The following is a 15,166-nucleotide window of genomic DNA, read 5'->3' on the forward strand; positions in this document are numbered from 1 at the left end:
ACATCATTCCACAGTCCGGCTCTCTCTCTCTGTACTACATCATTCCACAGTCCGGCTCTCACTCTGTCTACTACATCATTCCACAATCCGGCTCTCACTCTGTACTACATCGTTCCACAGTCCGGCTCTCTCTCTGTGTACTACATCATTCCACAATCCGGCTCTCACTCTGTACTACATCATTCCACAGTCCGGCTCTCTCACTCTGACTACATCATTCCACAGTCCGGCCCCTCTCTCTGTACTACATCATCCACAGTCCGGCTCTCCCACTCTACTACATCATTCCACAGTCCGGCTCTCTCGCTCTGTACTACATCATTCCACAGTCCGGCTCTCTCGCTCTGTACTACATCATTCCACAGTCCGGCTCTCTCTCTCTGTACCACATCATTCCACAGTCCGGCTCTCTCTCTCTGTACTACATCATTCCACAGTCCGGCTCTCTCTCTCTGTACTACATCATTCCACAGTCCGGCTCTCTCTCTCTGTACTACATCATTCCACAGTCCGGCTCTCTCTCTCTGTACTACATCATTCCAAAGTCCGGATCTCTCTCTCTGCACTACATCATTCCACAGTCCGGCTCTCTCTCTCTGTACTACATCATTCCACAGTCCGGCTCTCTCTCTGCACAACATCATTCCACAGTCCGGCTCTCTCACTCTGTACTACATCATTCCACAGTCCGGCTCTCTATCTCTGTACTACATCATTCCACAGTCCGGCTCTCTCTCTCTGTACTACATCATTCCACAGTCCGGCTCTCTCTCTCTGTAGTACATCACTCCACAGTTGCGGCTCTCTCTCTGTACTACATCATTCCACAGTCCGGCTCTCTTACTCTGTACTACATCATTCCACAGTCCGGATCTCTCACTGGGTACTACATCATTCCACAGTGCGGCTCTCTCACTCTGTACTACATCATTCCACCGTCCGCCTCTCTCACTCTGTACTACATCATTCCACAGTCCGGCTCTCTCACTCTGTACTACATCATTCCACAGTCCGGCTCTCTCACTCTGTACTACATCATTCCACAGTCCGGCTCTCTCTCTCTGTATTACATCATTCCACAGTCCGGCTCTCTCACTCTGACTACATCATTCCACAGTCCAGCCCCTCTCTCTGTACTACATCATTCCACAGTCCGGCTCTCCCTCTCTGTACTACATCATTCCACAGTCCGGCTCTCTCACTCTGTACTACATCATTCCACAGTCCGGCTCTCTCACTCTGTACTACATCATTCCACAGTCCGGCTCTCTCTCTCTGTACTACATCATTCCACAGTCCGGCTCTCGCTCTCTGTACTACATCATTCCACAGTCCGGCTCTCTCTCTCTGTACTACATCATTCCACAGTCCGGCTCTCTCACTCTGTACTACATCATTCCACAGTCCGGCTCTCTCACTCTGTACTACATCATTCCACAGTCTGCCTCTCTCTCTCTGTACTACATCATTCCACAGTCCGGCTCTCGCTCTGTGCACTACATCATTCCACAGTCCGGCTCTCTCACTCTGTACTACATCATTCCACAGTCCGGCTCTCTCTCTCTGTACTACATCATTCCACAGTCCGGCTCTCTCACTCTGTACTACATCACTCCACAGTGCGGCTCTCTCTGTACTACATCATTCCACAGTCCGGCTCTCTCACTCTGTACTACATCATTCCACAGTCCGGCTCTCTCACTCTGTACTACATCATTCCACAGTCCGGCTCTCTCACTCTGTACTACATCATTCCACAGTCCGGCTCTCTCTCTCTGTATTACATCATTCCACAGTCCGGCTTACGCTCTCTGTACTACATCATTCCACAGTCCGGCTCTCTCTCTCTGTACTACATCATTCCACAGTCCGGCTCTCTCTCTCTGTACTACATCATTCCACAGTCCGGCTCTCTCACTCTGTACTACATCATTCCACAGTCCGGCTCTCTCTTTCCATAGTACATCATTCCACAGTCCGGCTCACTCTTTACTACATCTTTCCACAGTACGGCTCACTCTGTACTACATCATTCCACAGTGCGGCTCTCTCTCTCTGTACTACATCATTCCACAGTCCGGCTCTCTCTCTCTGTACTACATCATTCCACAGTCCGGCTCTCTCAATCTCTACTACATCATTCCACAGTCCTGCTCTCTCACTCTGTACTACATCATTCCACAGTCCGGCTCTCTCACTCTGTACTACATCATTCCACAGTTCGGATCTCTGTCTCTTTGTACTACATCATTCCACAGTCCGGCTCTCTCTCTCTCTGTACTACATCATTCCACAGTCCGGCTCTCTCACTCTGTACAACATCATTCCACAGTCCGGCTCTCTCACTCTGTACTACATCATTCCACAGTCCGGCTCTCTCTCTCTGTACTACATCATTCCACAGTCCGGCTCTCTCACTCTGACTACATCATTCCACAGTCCGCCTCCCTCTCTCTGTACTACATCATTCCACAGTCCGGCTCTCTCACTCTGTACTACATCATTCCACAGTCCGGCTCTCTCACTCTGTACTACATCATTCCACAGTCCGGCTCTCTCACTCTGTACTACATCTTTCCACAGTCTGGCTATCTCACTCTGTACTACATCATTCCACAGTCCGGCTCTCTCTCAATATTACATCATTCCACAGTCCGGCTCTCTCTCTCTGTACTACATCATTCCACAGTCCGGCTCTCTCACTCTTCTACATCATTCCACAGTCCTGCTCTCTCACTCTGTACAACATCATTCCACAGTCCGGCTCTCTCACTCTTCTACATCATTCCACAGTCCGGCTCTCTCACTCTGTACTGCATCATTCCACAGTCCGGCTCTCTCTCTCTGTACTACATCATTCCACAGTCCGGCTCTCTCACTCTATACTACATCATTCCACAGTCCGGCTCTCTCACTCTGTACTACATCATTCCACAGTCCGGCTCTCTCTCTCTGTACTACATCATTCCACAGTCCGGCTCTCTCTCTCTGTACTACATCATTCCACAGTCCGGCTCTCTCTCTCTGTACTACATCATTCCACAGTCCGGCTCTCTCAGTCTGTACTACATCATTCCACAGTCCGGCTCTCTCTCTCTGTACTACATCATTCCACAGTCCGGCTCTCTCTCTCTCTACTACATCATTCCACAGTCCGGCTCTCTCTCTCTGTACTACATCATTCCACAGTCCGGCTCTCTCACTCTGTACTACATCATTCAGCAGTCCGGCTCTCTCTCTCTGTACTACATCATTCCACAGTCCGGCTCTCTCTCTCTGTACTACATCATTCCACAGTCCGGCTCTCTCTCTCTGTACTACATCATTCCACAGTCCGGCTCTCTCTCTCTGTACTACATCATTCCACAGTCCGGCTCTCTCTCTCTGTACTACATCATTCCACAGTCCGGCTCTCTCACTCTGTACTACATCATTCCACAGTCCGGCTCTCTCTCTCTGTACTACATCATTCCACAGTCCGGCTCTCTCACTCTTCTACATCATTCCACAGACCAGCCCCCTCTCTCTGTACTACATCATCCCACAGTCCGGCTCTCCCACTCTGTACTACATCATTCCACAGTCCGGCTCTCTCGCTCTGTACTACATCATTCCACAGTCCGGCTCTCTCGCTCTGTACTACATCATTCCACAGTCCGGCTCTCTCTCTCTGTACTACATCATTCCACAGTCCGGCTCACTCTCTCTGTACTACATCATTCCACAGTCCGGCTCTCTCTCTCTGTACTACATCATTCCACAGTCCGGCTCTCTCTCTCTGTACTACATCATTCCACAGTCCGGCTCTGTCTCACTGTAATACATCATTCAACAGTCCGGCTCTCTCTCTCTGTACTACATCATTCCACAGTCCGGCTCTCTCACTCTGTAGTACATCACTCCACAGTTGCGGCTCTCTCTTTCTACTACATCATTCCACACTACGGCTCTCTCACTCTGTACTACATCATTCCACAGTCCGGCTCTCTCACTCTGTACAACATCATTCCACAGTCCGGCTCTCTCACTCTGTACTACATCATTCCACAGTCCGGCTCTCTCTCTCTGTACTACATCATTCCACAGTCCGGCTCTCTCACTCTACTACATCATTCCACAGTCCGGATCTCTCTCTGTACTACATCATTCCACAGTCCGGCTCTCTCACTCTTCTACATCATTCCACAGTCCGGCTCTCTCACTCTGTACTACATCATTCCACAGTCCGGCTCTCTCTCTCTGTACTACATCATTCCACTGTCCGGCTCTCTCTCTCTGTACTACATCATTCCACAGTCCGGCTCACTCTGTACTACATCTTTCCACAGTCCGGCTATCTCACTCTGTACTACATCATTCCACAGTCCGGCTCTCTCTCAATATTACATCATTCCACAGTCCGGCTCTCTCTCTCTGTACTACATCATTCCACAGTCCGGCTCTCTCACTCTTCTACATCATTCCACAGTCCGGCTCTCTCTCTCTGTTCTACAACATTCCACAGTCCGGCTCTCTCACTCTTCTACATAATTCCACAGTCCGGCTCTCTCACTCTGTACTGCATCATTCCACAGTCCGGCTCTCTCTCTCTGTACTACATCATTCCACAGTCCGGCTCTCTCACTCTATACAACATCATTCCACAGTCCGGCTCTCTCACTCTGTACTACATCATTCCACAGTCCGGCTCTCTCTCTCTGTACTACATCATTCCACAGTCCGGCTCTCTCTCTCTGTACTACATCATTCCACAGTCCGGCTCTCTCTCTCTGCACAACATCATTCCACAGTCCGGCTCTCTCAGTCTGTACTACATCATTCCACAGTCCGGCTCTCTCTCTCTGTACTACATCATTCCACACCCCGGCTCTCTCTCTCTCTACTACATCATTCCACAGTCCGGCTCTCTCACTCTGTACTACATCATTCCACAGTCCGGCTCTCTGTCTGTACTACATCATTCCACAGTCCGGCTCTCTCTCTATCTACTACATCATTCCACAGTCCGGCTCTCTCTCTATCTACTACATCATTCCACAGTCCGGCTCTCTCTCTCTGTACTACATCGTTCCACAGTCCGGTTCTCTCTCTCTGTACTACATCATTCCACAGTCCGGCTCTCTCACTCTGTACTACATCGTTCCACAGTCCGGCTCTCTCTCTGTGTACTACATAATTCCACAATCCGGCTCTCACTCTGTACTACATCATTCCACAGTCCGGCTCTCTCCTTCTGTAATACATCATTCCACAGTCCGGCTCTCTCTCTCTGTAATACATCATTCCACAGTCCGGCTCTCTCACTCGGTACTACATCATTCAACAGTCCGGCTCTCTCTCTCTGTACTACATCATTCCACAGTCCGGCTCTCTCTCTCTGTACTACATCATTCCACAGTCCGGCTCTCTCTCTCTGGACTACATCATTCCACAGTCCGGCTCTCTCTCTCTGTACTACATCATTCCACAGTCCGGATCTCTCTCTCTGCACTACATCATTCCACAGTCCGGCTCTCTCTCTCTGTACTACATCATTCCACAGTCCGGCTCTCTCTCTCTGCACAACATCATTCCACAGTCCGGCTCTCTCACTCTGTACTACATCATTCCACAGTCCGGCTCTCTATCTCTGTACTACATCATTCCACAGTCCGGCTCTCTCTCTCTGTAATACATCATTCCACAGTCTGGCTCTCTCACTCTGTAGTTCCTCAACTCCACAGTTGCGGCTCTCTCTTTGTACTACATCATTCCACAGTCTGGCTATCTCACTCTGTACTACATCATTCCACAGTCCGGCTCTCTCTCAATAATACATCATTCCACAGTCCGGCTCTCTCGCTCTGTACTACATCATTCCACGATCCGGCTCTCTCACTCTGTACTACATCATTCCAAAGTCCGGCTCTCCACTCTGTACAACATCATTCCACAGTCCGGCTCTCTCACTCTGTACTACATCATTCCACAGTCCGGCCCTCTCACTCTGTACTACATCATTCCACAGTCCGGCTCTCTCACTCTTCTACATCATTCCACAGTCCGGCTCTCTCACTCTGTACTACATCATTCCACAGTCCGGCTCTCTCACTCTTCTACATCATTCCACAGTCCGGCTCTCTCACTCTGTACTGCATCATTCCACAGTCCGGCTCTCTCTCTCTGTACTACATCATTCCACAGTCCGGCTCTCTCACTCTATACAACATCATTCCACAGTCCGGCTCTCTCACTCTGTACTACATCATTCCACAGTCCGGCTCTCTCACTCTGTACTACATCATTCCACAGTCCGACTCTCTCTCTCTGTACTACATCATTCCACAGTCCGCCTCTCTCAATCTGTACTACATCATTCCACAGTCCGGCTCTCTCTCTCTGTACTACATCATTCCACAGTCTGGCTCTCTCACTCTGTACTACATCATTCCACAGTCCGGCTCTCTCTCTCTGTACTACATCATTCCACAGTCCGGCTCTCTCACTCTGTAATACATCATTCCACAGTCCGGCTCTCTCTCTCTGTACTACATCATTCCACAGTCCGGCTCTCTCTCTCTGTACTACATCATTCCACAGACCGGCTCTCTCTCTCTGTACTACATCATTCCACTGTCCGGCTCTCTCTCTCTGTACTACATCATTCCACAGTCCGGCTCTCTCTCTCTGTACTACATCATTCCACAGTCCGGCTCTCTCTCTCTGTACTACATCATTCCACAGTCCGGCTCTCACTCTCTGTACTACATCATTCCACAGTCCGGCTCTCTCTCACTCTGTACTACATCATTCCACAGTCCGGCTCTCTCACTCTGTACTACATCATTCCACAGTCCGGCTCTCTCACTCTGTACTACATCATTCCACAGTCGGCTCTCTCACTCTGTACTACATCATTCCACAGTCCGGCTCTCTCTCTCTGTACTACATCATTCCACAGTCCGGCTCTCTCTTTGTACTACATCATTCCACAGTCCGAGTCTCCCTCTGTACTACATCATTCCACAGTCCGGCTCTCTCTCTCTGTACTAAATCATTCCACAGTCCGGCTCTCTCTATCTGTACTATATCATTCCACAGTCCTACTCTCTCTCTTTGTACTACATCATTCCACATTCCGGCTCTCTCACTTTTACTACATCATTCCACAGTCCGGCTCTCTCTCTGTACTACATCATTCCACAGTCCGGATCTCTCTCTCTGCACTACATCATTCCACAGTCCGTCTCTCTCTCTCTGTACTACATCATTCCTCAGTCCGGCTCTCTCTCTCTGCACAACATCATTCCACAGTCCGGCTCTCTCACTCTGTACTACATCATTCCACAGTCCGGCTCTCTATCTCTGTACTACATCATTCCACAGTCCGGCTCTCTCTCTCTGTACTACATCATTCCACAGTCCGGCTCTCTCACTCTGTAGTACATCACTCCACAGTTGCGGCTCTCTCTTTGTACTACATCATTCCACACTCCGGCTCTCTCACTCTGTACTACATCATTCCACAGTCCGGCTCTCTCACTCTGTACTACATCATTCCATAGCCGGATCTCTCTCTCTGTACTACATCATTCCACAGTCCGGCACTCTCACTCTGTACAACATCATTCCACAGTCCGGCTCTCTCTCTCTGTACTACATCATTCCACAGTCCGGCTCTCTCTTCTGTATTACATCATTCCACAGTCCGGCTCTCTCTCTGTACTACATCATTCCACAGTCCGGATCTCTCTCTCTGTACTACATCATTCCACAGTCCGGCTCTCTCTCTCTGTACTACATCATTCCACAGTCCGGCTCTCTCACTCTGTACTACATCATTCCACAGTCCGGCTCTCTCTCTCTGTACTACATCATTCCACAGTCCGGCTCTCTCACTCTGTACTACATCATTCCACAGTCCGGCTCTCTGTCTGTACTACATCATTCCACAGTCCGGCTCTCTCTCTATCTACTACATCATTCCACAGTCCGGCTCTCTCTCTCTGTACTACATCATTCCACAGTCCGGCTCTCTCTGTACTACATCATTCCACAGTCCGGCTCTCTCTCTCTGTACTACATCATTCCACAGTCCGGCTCTCTCACTCTGTACTACATCATTCCACAGTCCGGCTCTCTCTCTCTGTACTACATCATTCCACAGTCCGGCTCTCACTCTGTACTACATCATTCCACAGTCCGTCTCTCTCACTCTGTACTACATCATTCCACAGTCCGGCTCTCTCTCTCTGTACTACATCATTCCACAGTCCGGCTCTCTCACTCTGTACTACATCATTCCACAGTCCGGCTCTCTCTCTCTGTACTACATCATTCCACAGTCCGGCTCTCTCACTCTGTACTACATCATTCCACAGTCCGGCTCTCTCTCTCTGTACTACATCATTCCACAGTCCGGCTCTCACTCTGTACTACATCATTCCACAGTCCGGCTCTCTCCCTCTGTAATACATCATTCCACAGTCCGGCTCTCTCTCTCTGTACTACATCATTCCACAGTCCGGCTCTCTCACTCTGTAGTACATCATTCAACAGTCCGGCTCTCTCTGTACTACATCATTCCACAGTCCAGCTCTCTCTCTCTGTACTACATCATTCCACAGTCCGGCTCTCTCACTCTGTACTACATCATTCCACAGTCCGGCTCTCTCTCTCTGTACTACATCATTCCACAGTCCGGATCTCTCTCTCTGTACTACATCATTCCACAGTCCGGCTCTCTCTCTCTGTACTACATCATTCCACAGTCCGGCTCTCTCTCTCTGCACAACATCATTCCACAGTCCGGCTCTCTCACTCTGTACTACATCATTCCACAGTCCGGCTCTCTATCTCTGTACTACATCATTCCACAGTCCAGCTCTCTCTCTCTGTACTACATCATTCCACAGTCTGGCTCTCTCACTCTGTAGTACATCACTCCACGGTTGCGGCTCTCTCTTTGTACTACATCATTCCACAGTCTGGCTATCTCACTCTGTACTACATCATTCCACAGTCCGGCTCTCTCTCAATAATACATCATTCCACAGTCTGGCTCTCTCGCTCTGTACTACATCATTCCACGGTCCGGCTCTCTCACTCTGTACTACATCATTCCAAAGTCCGGCTCTCCACTCTGTACAACATCATTCCACAGACCGGCTCTCTCACTCTGTACTACATCATTCCACACTCCGGCCCTCTCACTCTGTACTACATCATTCCACAGTCCGGCTCTCTCACTCTTCTACATCATTCCACTGTCCGGCTCTCTCACTCTGTACTACATCATTCCACAGTCCAGCTCTCTCACTCTTCTACATCATTCCACAGTCCGGCTCTCTCACTCTGTACTGCATCATTCCACAGTCCGGCTCTCTCTCTCTGTACTACATCATTCCACAGTCCGGCTCTCTCACTCTATAAAACATCATTCCACAGTCCGGCTCTCTCACTCTGTACTACATCATTCCACAGTCCGACTCTCTCTCTCTGTACTACATCATTCCACAGTCCGCCTCTCTCAATCTGTACTACATCATTCCACAGTCCGGCTCTCTCTCTCTGTACTACATCATTCCACAGTCTGGCTCTCTCACTCTGTACTACATCATTCCACAGTCCGGATCTCTCTCTCTGTACTACATCATTCCACAGTACTGCACTCTCACTCTGTACTACATCATTACACAGTCCGGCTCTCTCTCTCTGTACTACATCATTACACAGTCCGGCTCTCTCTCTCTGTACTACATCATTCCACAGAGCGGCTCTCTCTGTCTGTACTACATCATTCTACAGTCCGGCTCTCTCTGTCTGTACTACATCATTCCACAGTCCGGCTCTCTCTCTCTGCACAACATCATTCCACAGTCCGGCTCTCTCTCTCTGTACTACATCATTCCGCAGTCCGGCTCTCACTCTCTGTACTACATCATTCCAGATTCCGGCTCTCTCTCTCTGTACTACATCATTCCACAGTCCGGCTCTCAAACTCTGTACTACATCATTCCACAGTCCGGCTCTCTCACTCTATACTACATCATTCCACAGTGTGGCTCTCTCACTCTGTACTACATCATTCCACAGTGCGGCTCTCTCTCTCTGTACTAGATCATTCCACAGTCCGGCTCTCTCTTTGTACTACATCATTCCACAGTCCGAGTCTCCCTCTGTACTACATCATTCCACAGTCCGGCTCTCTCTCTCTGTACTAAATCATTCCACAGTCCGGCTCTCTCTATCTGTACTATATCATTCCACAGTCCTGCTCTCTCTCTTTGTACTACATCATTCCACATTCCGGCTCTCTCACTTTTACTACATCATTCCACAGTCCGGCTCTCTCTCTCTGTACTACATCATTCCACAGTCCGGATCTCTCTCTCTGCACTACATCATTCCACAGTCCGGCTCTCTCTCTCTGTACTACATCATTCCACAGTCCGGCTCTCTCTCTCTGCACAACATCATTCCACAGTCCGGCTCTCTCACTCTGTACTACATCATTCCACAGTCCGGCTCTCTATCTCTGTACTACATCATTCCACAGTCCGGCTCTCTCTTTCTGTACTACATCATTCCACAGTCCGTCTCTCTCACTCTGCAGTACATCATTCCACAGTCCGGCTCTCTCTTTGTACTACATCATTCCACAGTCCGGCTCTCTCACTCTGTACTACATCATTCCACAGTCCGGCTCTCTAACTCTGTACTACATCATTCCATAGTCCGGATCTCTCTCTCTGTACTACATCATTCCACAGTCCGGCTCTCTCACTCTGTACTACATCATTCCACAGTCCGGCTCTCTCTCTCTGTACTACATCATTCCACAGTCCGGCTCTCTCTCTCTGCACAACATCATTCCACAGTCCGGCTCTCTCACTCTGTACTACATCATTCCACAGACCGGCTCTCTCTCTCTGTACTACATCATTCCACAGTCCGGCTCTCTCACTCTGTAGTACATCACTCCACAGTTGCGGCTCTCTCTTTGTACTACATCATTCCACACTACGGCTCTCTCAATCTGTACTACATCATTCCACAGTCCGGCTCTCTCACTCTGTACAACATCATTCCACAGTCCGGCTCTCTCACTCTTTACTACATCATTCCACAGTCCGGCTCTCTCTCTCTGTATTACATCATTCCACAGTCCGGCTCTCTCTCTGTACTACATCATTCCACAGTCCGGATCTCTCTCTCTGTACTACATCATTCCACAGTCCGGCTCTCTCTCTCTGTACTACATCATTCCACAGTCCGGCTCTCTCACTCTATACTACATCATTCCACAGTTTGGCTCTCTCACTCTGTACTACATCATTCCACAGTCCGGCTCTCTCTCTCTGTACTAGATCATTCCACAGTCCGGCTCTCTCTTTGTACTACATCATTCCACAGTCCGAGTCTCCCTCTGTACTACATCATTCCACAGTCCGGCTCTCTCTCTCTGTACTAAATCATTCCACAGTCCGGCTCTCTCTATCCGTACTATATCATTCCACAGTCCTACTCTCTCTCTTTGTACTACATCATTCCACATTCCGGCTCTCTCACTTTTTACTACATCATTCCACAGTCCGGCTCTCTCTCTCTGTACTACATCATTCCACAGTCCGGATCTCTCTCTCTGCACTACATCATTCCACAGTCCGTCTCTCTCTCTCTGTACTACATCATTCCACAGTCCGGCTCTCTCTCTCTGCACAACATCATTCCACAGTCCGGCTCTCTCACTCTGTACTACATCATTCCACAGTCCGGCTCTCTATCTCTGTACTACATCATTCCACAGTCCGGCTCTCTCTCTCTGTACTACATCATTCCACAGTCCGGCTCTCTCACTCTGTAGTACATCACTCCACAGTTGCGGCTCTCTCTTTGTACTACATCATTCCACACTCCGGCTCTCTCACTCTGTACTACATCATTCCACAGTCCGGCTCTCTCAACTCGGTACTACATCATTCCATAGTCCGGCTCTCTCTCTCTGTACTACATCATTCCACAGTCCGGCTCTCTCACTCTGTACTACATCATTCCACAGTCCGGCTCTCTCTCTCTGTACTACATCATTCCACAGTCCGGCTCTCTCACTCTGTACTACATCATTCCACAGTCCGGCTCTCTCTCTCTGTACTACATCATTCCACAGTCCGGCTCTCTCACTCTGTACTACATCATTCCACAGTCCGGCTCTCTCTCTGTACTACATCATTCCACAGTCCGGCTCTCTCTCTCTGTACTACATCATTCCACAGTCCGGCTCTCTCTCTATCTACTACATCATTCCACAGTCCGGCTCTCTCTCTCTGTACTACATCGTTCCACAGTCCGGCTCTCTCTCTCTGTACTACATCATTCCACAGTCCGGCTCTCTCACTCTGTACTACATCATTCCACAGTCCGTCTCTCTCTCTCTGAACTGCATCATTCCACAGTCCTGCTCACTCTGTACTACATCATTCCACAGTCCGGCTTTCTCTCTCTGTAATACATCATTCCACAGTCCGGCTCTCTCTCTCTGTAATACATCATTCCACAGTCCGGCTCTCTCACTCGGTACTACATCATTCAACAGTCCGGCTCTCTCTCTCTGTACTACATCATTCCACAGTCCGGTTCTCTCTCTCTGTACTACATCATTCCACAGTCCGGCTCTCTCACTCTGTACTACATCGTTCCACAGTCCGGCTCTCTCTCTGTGTACTACATAATTCCACAATCCGGCTCTCACTCTGTACTACATCATTCCACAGTCCGGCTTTCTCCCTCTGTAATACATCATTCCACAGTCCGGCTCTCTCTCTCTGTAATACATCATTCCACAGTCCGGCTCTCTCACTCGGTACTACATCATTCAACAGTCCGGCTCTCTCTCTCTGTACTACATCATTCCACAGTCCGGCTCTCTCTCTCTGTACTACATCATTCCACAGTCCGGCTCTCTCTCTCTGTACTACATCATTCCACAGTCCGGCTCTCTCTCTCTGTACTACATCATTCCACAGTCCGGATCTCTCTCTCTGCACTACATCATTCCACAGTCCGGCTCTCTCTCTCTGTACTACATCATTCCACAGTCCGGCTCTCTCTCTCTGCACTACATCATTCCACAGTCCGGCTCTCTCACTCTGTACTACATCATTCCACAGTCCGGCTCTCTATCTCTGTACTACATCATTCCACAGTCCAGCTCTCTCTCTCTGTACTACATCATTCCACAGTCTGGCTCTCTCACTCTGTAGTACATCACTCCACGGTTGCGGCTCTCTCTTTGTACTACATCATTCCACAGTCTGGCTATCTCACTCTGTACTACATCATTCCACAGTCCGGCTCTCTCTCAATAATACATCATTCCACAGTCTGGCTCTCTCGCTCTGTACTACATCATTCCACGGTCCGGCTCTCTCACTCTGTACTACATCATTCCAAAGTCCGGCTCTCCACTCTGTACTACATCATTCCACAGACCGGCTCTCTCACTCTGTACTACATCATTCCACAGTCCGGCTCTCTCACTCTGTACTACATCATTCCACAGTCCGGCTCTCTCACTCTTCTACATCATTCCACAGTCCGGCTCTCTCACTCTGTACTACATCATTCCACAGTCCGTGTCTCTCACTCTTCTACATCATTCCACAGTCCGGCTCTCTCACTCTGTACTGCATCATTCCACAGTCCGGCTCTCTCTCTCTGTACTACATCATTCCACAGTCCGGCTCTCTCACTCTGTACTACATCATTCCACAGTCCGGCTCTCTCACTCTGTACTACATCATTGCACCGTGCGGCTCTCTCACTCTGTACTACATCATTCAGCAGTCCGACTCTCTCTCTCTGTTCTACATCATTCCAGAGTCCGGCTCTCTCACTCTTCTACATCATTCCACAGTCCGGCTCTCTCTCTCTGTACTACATCATTCCACAGTCTGGCTCTCTCACTCTGTACTACATCATTCCACAGTCCGGCTCTCTTTGTACTACTTCATTCCACAGTCCGGCTCTCTCACTCTGTACTACATCATTCCACAGTCCGGCTCTCTCTCTCTGTACTACATCATTCACAGTCCGTCTCTCTCTCTCTGTACTACATCATTCCACAGAGCGGCTCTCTCTGTCTGTACTACATCATTCTACAGTCCGGCTCTCTCTGTCTGTACTACATCATTCCACAGTCCGGCTCTCTCTCTCTGCACTACATCATTCCACAGTCCGGCTCTCTCTCTCTGTACTACATCATTCCGCAGTCCGGCTCTCACTCTCTGTACTACATCATTCCAGATTCCGGCTCTCTCTCTCTGTACTACATCATTCCACAGTCCGGCTCTCAAACTCTGTACTACATCATTCCACAGTCCGGTTCTCTCACTCTGTAATACATCATTCCACAGTTGGCTCTCTCACTCTGTACTACATCATTCCACAGTCCGGCTCTCTCTCTCTGTACTAGATCATTCCACAGTCCGGCTCTCTCTTTGTACTACATCATTCCACAGTCCGAGTCTCCCTCTGTACTACATCATTCCACAGTCCGGCTCTCTCTCTCTGTACTAAATCATTCCACAGTCCGGCTCTCTCTATCTGTACTATATCATTCCACAGTCCTGCTCTCTCTCTTTGTACTACATCATTCCACATTCCGGCTCTCTCACTTTTTACTACATCATTCCACAGTCCGGCTCTCTCTCTCTGTACTACATCATTCCACAGTCCGGATCTCTCTCTCTGCACTACATCATTCCACAGTCCGGCTCTCTCTCTCTGTACTACATCATTCCACAGTCCGGCTCTCTCTCTCAGCACAACATCATTCCACAGTCCGGCTCTCTCACTCTGTACTACATCATTCCACAGTCCGGCTCTCTATCTCTGTACTACATCATTCCACAGTCCGGCTCTCTCTCTCTGTACTACATCATTCCACAGTCCGGCTCTCTCACTCTGCAGTACATCACTCCACAGTTGCGGCTCTCTCTTTGTACTACATCATTCCACACTCCGGCTCTCTCACTCTGTACTACATCATTCCACAGTCCGGCTCTCTAAACTCGGTACTACATCATTCCATAGTCCGGATCTCTCTCTCTGTACTACATCATTCCACAGTCCGGCACTCTCACTCTGTACAACATCATTCCACAGTCCGGCTCTCTCTCTCTGTACT

Source organism: Carcharodon carcharias, chromosome 19, assembly GCF_017639515.1.
Source record: "Carcharodon carcharias isolate sCarCar2 chromosome 19, sCarCar2.pri, whole genome shotgun sequence".
Lineage (NCBI taxonomy): Eukaryota > Metazoa > Chordata > Chondrichthyes > Lamniformes > Lamnidae > Carcharodon > Carcharodon carcharias.